At 43.3% G+C, this 11,229-nt stretch overlaps 9 non-coding genes across 9 annotated transcripts; 5 read left to right on the forward strand and 4 right to left on the reverse strand.

Moving 5' to 3' along the window:
* Positions 1–74: 74 nt before the first annotated feature.
* trnae-uuc (transfer RNA glutamic acid (anticodon UUC)) lies at positions 75–146 on the reverse strand. Its single transcript has one exon. It is a non-coding gene; the product is annotated as a tRNA-Glu (tRNA).
* A 69-nt stretch (positions 147–215) lies between these two features.
* Positions 216–287, reverse strand: trnae-cuc (transfer RNA glutamic acid (anticodon CUC)). The gene has a single exon. It is a non-coding gene; the product is annotated as a tRNA-Glu (tRNA).
* A 922-nt stretch (positions 288–1,209) lies between these two features.
* Positions 1,210–1,283, reverse strand: trnat-ugu (transfer RNA threonine (anticodon UGU)). Its single transcript has one exon. It is a non-coding gene; the product is annotated as a tRNA-Thr (tRNA).
* Positions 1,284–2,421: 1,138 nt separating this feature from the next.
* Positions 2,422–2,493, forward strand: trnap-agg (transfer RNA proline (anticodon AGG)). Its single transcript has one exon. It is a non-coding gene; the product is annotated as a tRNA-Pro (tRNA).
* A 556-nt stretch (positions 2,494–3,049) lies between these two features.
* On the reverse strand, positions 3,050–3,121 carry trnaa-ugc (transfer RNA alanine (anticodon UGC)). Its single transcript has one exon. It is a non-coding gene; the product is annotated as a tRNA-Ala (tRNA).
* A 112-nt stretch (positions 3,122–3,233) lies between these two features.
* trnai-aau (transfer RNA isoleucine (anticodon AAU)) lies at positions 3,234–3,307 on the forward strand. Its single transcript has one exon. It is a non-coding gene; the product is annotated as a tRNA-Ile (tRNA).
* Positions 3,308–4,042: 735 nt separating this feature from the next.
* trnal-aag (transfer RNA leucine (anticodon AAG)) lies at positions 4,043–4,124 on the forward strand. Its single transcript has one exon. It is a non-coding gene; the product is annotated as a tRNA-Leu (tRNA).
* Positions 4,125–4,912: 788 nt separating this feature from the next.
* On the forward strand, positions 4,913–4,985 carry trnaf-gaa (transfer RNA phenylalanine (anticodon GAA)). Its single transcript has one exon. It is a non-coding gene; the product is annotated as a tRNA-Phe (tRNA).
* Positions 4,986–11,108: 6,123 nt separating this feature from the next.
* On the forward strand, positions 11,109–11,180 carry trnaq-uug (transfer RNA glutamine (anticodon UUG)). Its single transcript has one exon. It is a non-coding gene; the product is annotated as a tRNA-Gln (tRNA).
* Positions 11,181–11,229: the final 49 nt, after the last annotated feature.

The following is an 11,229-nucleotide window of genomic DNA, read 5'->3' on the forward strand; positions in this document are numbered from 1 at the left end:
TAAAGATCCTAAGAGGATGTAGATCATCAAAGTAACAAGACATGCTCGTGGTAGGTCCATTGGTGTGAAGTAAATTCCCATACCGGGAGTTGAACGCAGGCCACCTGGGTGAAAACCAGGAATCCTGACCACTAGACCATATGGGACTTGTGTGGTGTATGAAAACATTTTTATGTTATGGGGTCAATAACCTGGATTTTTCAATAAAGAAGGCTTTCCCTGACCGGGAATCGAACCCTGGCCGCGGCAGTGAGAGTGCCGAATCCTAGCCACTAGACCATCAGGGAGTGTGTGGACAACAATACAACCATTTTTATGGACTTAACTTCCATCGAAGGTGAGCATTTCAAATCAGAGTGGGTTTTTAACCTGACGCAGCTGTAGCTGGACAGAATAGTTTAGTTTTTACTTTTGATTGCAGATCCGGTGCCAGTAGATTCACCGGTCAAGATTTTTGATGACTGAAAAGTTGTCCCCCTCAGAAAACATCTGACTGCAGTGTAAAACATTTAAAATTATCCTGTTGTAAAAGGCTTGTTGCTCTAGGGGTATGATTCTCGCTTCGGGTGTGAGAGGGCCTGTGTTCAACTCCCAAATGAGCCCTTGGTATTATGTCACCATTATCAGTTCCTGACCATCATGACTCTTCCCAAAATTTGTCTCCTATGAAAAGCGGTCAATCACCAAATTTCCATCTGCTCAACACAGCAACAACCACTTTGTTTTGTCCAGAAACTGCAAGCAAAAGCTGTAATACAGGAAGTGATGAGCAGGAACTCCACTGAGAGTGAAGCACGTCTGGGGTTTGGATGCAGGATGTCCTGTTTATAAGACAGACACTTTAAGCAGCTCAGCATCAGTACTGCCAGTTTCTCTGCAGTTTCATCTGGAGAGTTGGACCTGGTAGACCTCCAAACCTACCTGGGTCTGAAAAGAGACAACAAAACAAGCCTGAGATGCTGCAAATGTGATGCCTATGTTTGTACGGCCCACTCTGACCTGAGTGTCAAATGCCACTCATGTGCATGAATTCACATACACATAAACACACCGGCGCCACCCGACAGCACGGTGTTTGCAGCATTTTGATGTTGGTTCATGAAGTACTTCGAGGACATTTCACTTCTAAATCCCTTCAGATAGCCAGCAGGAGCTTCACTTGGACTTTGCTCACACTCCTTTTTTAAACAATACTTAACATTAAGAATGAGGCACTGCTGGGATTTGAACCCAGGATCTCCTGTTTACAAGACAGGCGCTTTGACCAGCTAAGCCACAGCACCACACTCTTAGCTGTAGGATGTGATGATGGAATTGTAATGTGCATGCTACAGTTGGGTTGGATGATAAAGGGGTGGAGTTTCTTTTTGTATTGTTTTAAAGTCAGCTCTGCCTGGATACAACAGTGGTCAGGGCTGTATGATGTATGTTTATACTGAAACACTGACAGCTCTCCTCCATCTCCCTCTTTTACTTACTCTGGGTTCCAGGCCTTGTTGGTGCAGCAGGCAGCACGTCAGTCTCATAATCTGAAGGGTTAGGGTTACCGCCAGGAAAGGGACTAATGTTCATTGTATGCTGAAGATACCTCATCCTAAGTATCCCACAAAGTCAGGACTCCTGCCAAATCATGAAATTTTCTTCCTCCAAACACAGTACAAACTATAAAGATTTTGTCAGCCCTCTTTCTCTTGTCAGCATGAATTTAGCCATCCACCCAGTGGTAGTGTGGCCAAGCGGTCCAAGGTGCTGGATTAAGGCTCCAGTCTCTTCGGAGGCGCCCCTTAGCAGAGAATGGTTTCCATCATCCACCTCTGGTTCTGACTTGTGTGGCGTTTTGTTTTGATGAACCTCATTATTCACACACAGCACATTCAGGACATTAATGTGACAGTTTATTTTCCTTTGTTATTTGTCACAGTGGACTTGGCTCATCATATTTTGCTGACTAACTGGTATTGGAGTTTTAAGCTCCTTATTTTGGCCTTCTCTTGTTGCCGTATCTCCAAAGAGTCTTGTGTAGAAAAAACTGATGTGACAATGTTTTTGAAAGCAGATGCAGTATATCCAGATAACCTTTGAATTAACCTTCAACAGGTTTCAAACACATTTAGAGATCATTCACGATGGACCTAAAGTCAGACATTTTGGATAATTTTGCCGACAGACTAAAGTGACACGAGGATGGGATTCGAACCGACGCGTGCAGAGCACAATGGATTAGCAGTCCATCGCCTTAACCACTCGGCCACCTCATCATGTTTGCAAGCAGCTGAAGATGTGGTCTGAACACGGTCTGGTCTTTAGCCTGTTTCACTAAGAGCTCAGTCATCACACTCAACTGATGTTGTAAACAGGTTACATTCAGAGGAATAGAGGCAATTAGTAGCGATGGGATTCAAACCCACCACTCTAAGAGACCGCTTGTTGGTCTAGGGGTATGATTCTCGCTTAGGGTGCGAGAGGTCCCAGGTTCAAATCCTCGACGAGCCCATATGTTGTCTTTGAGTCAATAGGATACGCTATGGAGCTGTGTGAGGTTTGCTGTCTGGTTTCTTTAAAGTAATCATTAACAGCCTGTATGGAGTCTAAATGAAAAGAACATCAGATGGAGACTAAAAGTTGTCCCCCTCTGACAGGAACTGCTTTTCTTTCAAATCTACTGCTGTAAGGTGTGTTCTTCTAGGTCTTGGTCTACTTTTGACTTTGACTTGACACAGTGGATCCTGGTGCCATGTGTTCACCAGGCAGGTGATGCCCCCTGACTGGTCTGCATCTCAGCTGCCTCATACACAGCTGACTGCAATACGCTGTGTAGCTGACACTGTCCTATCTAAGCTAACATTAACCACCACTGCCAGTTTGTTTCTTTCTTATTGATTGTTCATTGACTGATTATTAATGATCACTGATTATTAATCATAATAATCAGATTATTAATGCTTCTGGTACAGTGTATCTGAAGCACAGGACAGAGTTTTGCTCTCCAACACCACTCCACTGGAGCCCATTACATGTCCCTCGTGACAATGTGCTTCATTATCAGCAATGGAGATGCCGGGGATTGAACCTGGGGCCTCATACATGCAAAGCATGCGCTCTACCACTGAGCTACATCCCCTACATGGTGTGGTAGTTTTAGCAGTTTTAGCATGCCACTAACAGATTTCACAGCCAATGCTGTTAGCTGGTTAAAAATTTGTAAAAATAAGCCAAAAAAATGCTTTCACACAGGCCGGTTAGCTCAGCTGGTTAGAGCGTGGTGCTAATAACGCCAAGGTCATGGGTTCAATCCCCATACTGGCCACAAGCAGCATCTCAGGATTGGATGTTGTTCTCTCCATAGACTTCTCAGACTGCAGTCTGAAGTCTTTTTCCAACCAGTGGAACTGCCCCCTGGTGGTCATTAGAAGTGCAGCTTAACTTATCAGATACAACAATAACACAAAGTTACAATGATCAGAACAAAGACTGCATATTGATCATTTCCTTTGTAACAGTTTAGTGATTAGTTTCCAGCTGGCATTGTGCACCATGCAGGGGATGTAGCTCAGTGGTAGAGTGCATGCTTTACATGTATGAGGTCCTGCGTTCAGGGCGTTGAGGTTCTGCTCTGCACGCGTTGGTTCAAATCCCATCCTCGTCGGTGTTCAGCTGGCTTTAGTCTGTCTGAGTTGTACCCTGCTGTTGAGCATATTGAAATGTGGTGATCGCCCTTTTTTAACAGGAGACTCTTGAATGAATGAATGTTTCACTGATGCAGATCCTGACATTTTCCAGCTAAATGACAAGACATCCAGTGTGTTAGTTAGTAGCAGAGGATGGTTTCGATCCATCAACCTCTGGGTTATGGGCCCAGCACGCTTCCGCTGCGCCTCTCAAAAGATATCACGTTCTGAGATGCTGCATGTGGTCAGTATGGGGATTGAACCCATGACCTTGGCGTTATCAGCACCACACTCTAACCATTGCCGTTAGCTGTGTATGAAGGAGCTGAGCTGCCGACCATTCAGTGTGTAGTGGGTTAGAATTTTGTTCACAGGGTAGTGTGGCCGAGCGGTCCAAGCCGCTGGATTAAGGCTCCAGTCTCTTCGGAGGCGTGGGTTCGAATCCCACCGCTGCCAGTTTGTTTCTTGTCAATGAAAACTAATCAGAGTGACTAATCATGTGAATAACATGCACCCACCACCCAAAACAGAGAGGAGGCTTCATCAGATGGTTTCTCTTTTCCCCTTCTGCAGCAGCTCAGACCCTCTGTGGTTAGGTAAAGATCCAAAGAGGAATAAATGGTCAAATTACCTTCTGTGTGGAGAAACTGTTGAGTTTGGATGAAAGATACACTGTTTGGTTCTGAGCTGATCATCAATAATCAATGAATGGAAGAGCTTCTTTCTATGAGTATTGTGACATCATCAGGTGACGGATCAAACCTTCAAGGAAGTGACACACAACGTTTGTCTTCACGTTGCCCATAATGTCATATGTGTGTCATTGCCATGTAGTGAAGCTGGCAGAATGATGTGGTAGTGTGGCTGAGCGAGTACAATCTTGAAGTGTCTTGAAGTCTTGAAGCTCAGGTAAGAACTCTACAATTGTTTGTTTTCTGTTTGCACGTTAAACTGTTCTTAAACAAAATTGAATACACATGATTAGCAGAGTCCTCCTTGGAAACTTTATGTTTCCAAGGAGGACTCATGTTTGTTACATCTAACTCAGCTACGTTAGACAAGTCAGACTCCTTGTCCATTAGGCCACGTGGTCACTGGGCCGTGGTGATGTCCCATTGTCAGAATCAGTCAGTTCTTTCTCTTGGCATGATAACACTGTGAGAGATGTGCATTTGAAGCCTTCACTGTGGGACTTTGGAGAAGTGGATGGTGAACAGAACATCCTGCATTAGTGGGCTCATCCAGCCGAAATAGCTCAGCTGGGAGAGCGTTAGACTGAAGATCTAAAGGTCCCTGGTTCAATCCCGGGTTTCGGCATCAGAGGTGGTACCTGAGTGAGATGCAAGCTCAGGTTTCTTTAACCTACATTTCCAACCACACCATGAAATATTGTGAGGTTGGATGGGTCACGCTGACTGGTTGTGTGTCCAAAAGGCTGTCAAACGCATCTTTCTTCTATTTTCTCCTCCAAACATTTGTACACAGTTTTGAGATTTCCCATAATGTCATATGTGTGTCATTTTTGACACACATATGACACTGACACTGACAGCTCTCCTCCTTCTCACTCTTTTACTTACTCTGGGTTCCAGCCCTCGTTGGTGCAGCAGGCAGTGTGTCAGTCTCATGAAGTTCCACTTCCAGGCCATGGAAGCAATAATGAGAAGTCATTTCCACTGTGTGCTGTACAAGACGGAGAAACAACAAGATAAAGGTTTCTGCATTGTTGTTCAGATTTTCATTCCTTGTTCAAATCTTTATTTTTATCGTTTAATATGTTTTGCTGTGTTTGAACTCCTTAACGCTTTGAGCTACAGAAAGAACAGGAGCTGTCGCACCACACAAGCATTTCAAAATAAAAGCCGATTTAGATTATTTTATTTCTATCTTTAGCTCAGATGTAGGCAAAGCACAACACTGTCGTCAAGAAGGATCTTTTCCACTTCGGTGACTCAAAGTGACGGTGGCCACTGGAGAATCCAGCGTCTTGGACCGCTCGGCTACACCACCACATACATCTGCAAGCTTCACTGCACTAATGCCACATGTCTCACATTTTGTGTCTCCTCAAAGCTGCGTCCAAAGGTTAGGAGGAGAGAATACCAGAAAGATGCCCTTGAAGCGTCCTGGACACACAACCAGTCAGCGTGCAGCATCCAACCTCACAAACTCTCAAACAATATTTCATGGTTCTGGTGAAACCAAAGTCGAGGAAAAGGACAGCACAACTGTGCGAACGTCAGCATGTCGTGTTCATGGAACAGACCCTGGCTTCAGGTTTGTAGACAGATTAAATCTGTTCTCCAAAGAACGGAAAAATGATGAGACAGGCAACAGGCAATGTGTTGCACTGATGGTGAGAGTTGAATAGCAGCCTCGTCAAACCGACTGACTACAGAGGTGATGCCCCCTTGTTGCGAAAATCAGGGATTGACTCCAAATATCCAAAATTAACTGAAAAAAGGCTCTGCTGTCACATTAAACACATCAAAACTGAAACAATTAAACTGTATAGTGTGAGCACATATTCATGGGTGTCACAATATACTTGATGTCCTCACGTATGAATGAATGTTTCACTGATGCAGATTTTTTTTTTTTTTGACATTCCTTTGGTTCCTGTTTTCTGCTCAAGTGATATTTTTATGAGCTCTCTTCGGTACCAAAGCATCCCCGTGACCTTACTGTGACCTGTGGATCTCATTTCTGCCAGCCAGAGTCTGTTATGAATGATAAAATCTGAAAACATTCATGGAATAAATAGAAAACAGCATCACAGAGTGACAAATATTGTTAGAACTTTATAGCAAAGTATGTCACAATAAGTAGAAAATATGTTGATAGACCGACAGCATAGGTCTCACTTTGAGCGATGATTTAGAAAATAATGCTCAATGCTCATTTTCACAAAACTACAATGGATCACAGTTTAGTTCTGATAAAGTGAGTAACTTACAGGTTTAATCCATTTTCAGTTTCATCACAGCATATTTTAGGCATAATACAACAAATTGTCACATAATTTCTGATGGCAAATAAAAAAAACAAAAAACAAAAGCACATGTTTCTATAAAGATGAATTAGCAGAACAAAAGTCACAATTTTTTATGCGTTTTATTGAAATTCTTTGACAAAACCTTTTTTTCTGGTATATATGTCACTGACTCAAACACAAATGAGTGAGGACAAAAAACAACAAAGCAAAAGTAAAAACAAATTACCAAACATGTTACAGTTTACTTTTGGTCAACCAGCAAAGATCCTGCAGTCACCTGCTTCGGTCTTTCTCTTCTTAACATTTGTCACAACCAAACGGTTTCCCCTCTGTATGGGCCTCCATGTGAAATTTCAGGTTTCGCCTTAGTTTAAATGTTTTGCCACAAATATCACAGCTGAAGGGTTTCTCTTCTGTGTGGACTACCATGTGTGCTTTAAGGATTGTCTGTACTTTAAACCTTTTCCCACAAATATCACAGCTGAAGGGTTTCTCTTCTGTGTGGACTACCATGTGTGCTTTAAGGATTTTCTGTAGTTTAAACCTTTTCCCACAAACATCACAGCTGAAGGGTCTCTCTCCTGTGTGGACTACCATGTGTGCTTTAAGGATTGTCTGTACTTTAAACCTTTTCCCACAAACATCACAGCTGAAGGGTCTCTCTCCTGTATGGACCGTCATGTGTATGTCTAAGCTTCTCTTTCGTTTAAACCTTTTCCCACAAATATCACAGCTGAAGGGTTTCTCTTCTGTGTGGATTACCATGTGTGATTTAAGGGCGTTCTGTAGTTTAAACCTTTTCCCACAAACATCACAGCTGAAGGGTCTCTCCCCTGTGTGGACTACCATGTGACTCTTCAGATCCCACTTTGTTTTAAACGTTTTCCCACACTCAGGGCAGCTGAATGGTTTTTCACTGCTGTCACATCTTCTAACATTTACATCACCTTCATCTATTTTCACATCTGACTGGGCCACTCTGGTTTCATTAGAATCATTCTCACTGATTTCAGTATCAGAGGAGTCTGAGACCTCTTCCTCTGGATCTGGATCTGGTTGAAGAGGACTCTGTGGATCACAGCTCCTGGCCGGTTCATTCATCTCTTCATCCTCACTCTTCACCTGAAACGGCCTCACAGGGTTCCTGGTCTCCTCCAGTCCTGGTACCTGGTCCTCCTCCTGTTCCTGTTTAAGGACTGGACTCTCTGAATCCTCCGGATCCGGACTGGAGGTGAACTCAGCAGGAACCTCTTTTTTCACCATCAGCTGCTGAACATCTGGAGGAAACGATTCGAAAATGAATCCTCTTTATTAGCTACAATATGAACACAGTTATTCCTCCAGCTGCTTCATTCTACATCTGCCAAATACAGTCCTCAGCCTTTCTCACTCATAAAAACAACCGACCCGTTTTGTGGATCAGGACTCGGGGCTGCAGCAGCTCCAGCTGGCTCCTCTGCCGGTCGATCTCCTGCCTGAAGCCCGAAGCCTCCTCCTCATATCCGGCTACCATTCTGTCCACGGCCGCTAAGATCTCCCGGGAGGCGGCGGCGAGTCTGTCGGTGACAAAAGCCTGCAGGACTTCTGCTGTGGACATTTTACCTCCTTCACTTTCCAGCTGAGGGACTAAAGACCATCAGTCCTGTTTGTGTGCAGCAAATATACGGATGTTATCAGTATGAGACACTTTATCAAAACATTTCCAATATTATTTTTTTAAACATTGATTCAATGTGGTCCTTAACCTGCAATATGCCCTTTAAGGTAACATTTGTGACTTTCTAACTACTTTCTTAACCCTCCACCCTCCATATCATTGATAAAACTTGCTGACTTGTGATTGACTTCTGAAATCACCAACACTACCCCAACAAATAGCACTTACTGCTCTCAGAACAGAAGTCTGTGCTTCAGTTGGGGAAACGTTGGTGACAAATGCACTAATTCAGCTGATCTGAAGAAATGTATTAATTTTTGTCCAAATTCCATCCAGGACAACCCCAAAGAGAAGCACTTGTACAACAGGAAGTCTTCCGTCTTTTTATTTGAAATGATCATTGTTGCATTCTAAGAAGAAGTTGTTGTCTTTGTCAGTCAGCACTGCTCCAACAAGTAGCACTTACTGAATTCAACAGTCAAGTCAGTGCTCAAGTTAAGGTAACATTTGCGACTTTCAGACTACTTTCTTTGCCCCCAATTGATTAATTGATAAAACTTGTTGTCCTGGTGATTGAAGAAAAGAAGGAATTGCATTCCTCATTTTTTTGTCCAATTTCCATCCAGGACAACCCCAAAGAGAAGCACTTATGCACAAAGACTTCATGAGTGTCTCTGATTGGAGTGATCCGAGTTAGATCTGAAGAAAACATGGCTCCAAGATTTACTGTTGTTTTTGTCAATTCACACTGAAAGTGGAAAAAGAGACCAATTGAATTGATTAAGTCACATTAAGCTTTCATTTTTACCTCACTTAGGATCTTCTCCTCAAGAGTCTTTGCATTAACTTCCCAGTCGTGTCCAATGGACTCCCTTTCAGGCTTTTACCTGAATTTATCTTCTACCTGAATGAAACCACTCCCACAGCTGCCTGCCTACTTTGTTTGGGCGGTTTCAATGGTCTTGGTAATGGTTTGTAATGAAGAACACATTTAGTCCATCAGGAACAGACAACGATCCTCTTAAATTCATGAGGACCATTAGCATATGGTGAGAGGACAGCTAACTGCAGTGATTAGGGATTAGGGTTGTGTTGTTGTAGCTGATCTGAAGAAATCTATTTAAAATTGCAAATCATCATAATTTTTACTGAATTTCTGAGCAGGACAACCCCAAAGAAAAGCATTTATGTAGAAAGGAATAATTGTAACTGTCTGCGTTAGAGCTTGCTGTTGTGTTTGTCAGTCAACAAATAGCTGAGCTGTGTAGTTGTGTTGTGCTACACACCAAACATGTCCAGAAAAGACAGACTGTTCTGTGTATTTCCCTGAAGAGCTGTCAGACTGTGTTCACACCTTGATTACTGCCATCACAGTTCACCTTTTGTGTCTTACTTTTGTTATCCTTTCCAAAATTTTATTTGATGGCACAGAGGGACCCGAGGCACTAATAAAAAAAGAAGGGGGGCCTGAAAGTGTGACTTGGTTCCCATCGTTCATATTAAAGAGCCGTTCAAGAGACTCTCTGTGATCAGCTTAGGGTTAGCTGTCATGTTTCTAAAAGCATGTCTGAGGAAACAAAGCGTCAACAAGTGTTCAAGGCTTTTGATGGTGTAGTGGTGGTCAGTCATCATTGGTGGTTCATCTGTAGAATTCTCACCTGCCAGGCGGGAGGCCTGGGTTCAATTTTCTGGAATGTAAAACTCAGCTGCTCTCCATGAAAAGCAGCAGTCAGCTCTGCCTGGATACAACAGTGGTCAGGGCTGTATGATGTATGTTTATACTGAAACACTGACAGCTCTCCTCCATCTCACTCTTTTACTTACTCTGGGTTCCAGCCCTCGTTGGTGCAGCAGGCAGCGTGTCAGTCTCATAATCTGAAGGTGGTGAGTTGGAGCTTCTCACCTTTAGTTCCACTTCCAGGCCATTGAAGCAACGATGAGAGGTCATTTCCACTGTGTGCTGTGCGGAAACAGCTCAGCTGGTAGAGTCTCTGGTTCAATCCTGGATTTTAGTACCTGTGGTGTGTCCTTTAGAAGACTGTCTTTTTTAATTAATGAGAGAAAAAAAGCTATTTAGGAAATGTCAAGGTGCCAAACAAACCAACATTTTCTACCAACAGTTAATTGATGGGTTAGATTGATGAATGGGGACAGATGTGATTTAAAGCAAAACAAAGTCAGCAATAAGGATCTTTTCTAAGAGGGCCCTCAGACAAAGAAGCTGGGTCACAGCACAGCACAGAGGATTTGAACCCACAGATCCAGAAGAGACTGCAGCACAGCCTGCTATGAGCAGAGTGGAGCAGTAGAAGTGTTTTGGGCCCATAATACAGAGGTTGATGGATTGAAACCCTCCTCTGCTATCCTAGCAGAGGAGAAACGTGTACAGTTGTCACTGTGCTGCTCCTGACTCAGTGATGCTGTTGGATGCTTATCGGGCCGCCGTTCTTAAAGTGTGGGCTCCACCCCACTGGTGGGGAATAGAGACATGACAGGTGGGGCTTTGTTAATGTCTTTCTTTATGGACAACAAAGATCATAAATTCAAAACAAAACACCCCCACACACACAAAAAGTCATCATTAACGCTTAACACAGAACAGGTCCTTTCCTTTCAGCTCACTTTTAAGTTTTATTTTATTTTACATTTTCTTGCAAAAGAAAAAAAAAAACACTGAAGCACACATTCACCATATAAGAAGTGGAGACGGTTTGGCTCCATCAATGACATCCCTCGACACTGGAACCTCGAGCCAGCGCCTTTGATAAAGATCAGCTAACAGTCCTGTGGTTCCATGGTGTAATGGTTAGCACTCTGGACTTTGAATCCAGTGATCCACGTTCAAGTCTCGGTGGAACCTCTGTCTCCTGATTTAGTGACTACATATAACAGTAACTCCACTCCACCCA

This window comes from Echeneis naucrates, chromosome 2, assembly GCF_900963305.1.
Source record: "Echeneis naucrates chromosome 2, fEcheNa1.1, whole genome shotgun sequence".
Taxonomy (NCBI): Eukaryota; Metazoa; Chordata; class Actinopteri; order Carangiformes; family Echeneidae; genus Echeneis; species Echeneis naucrates.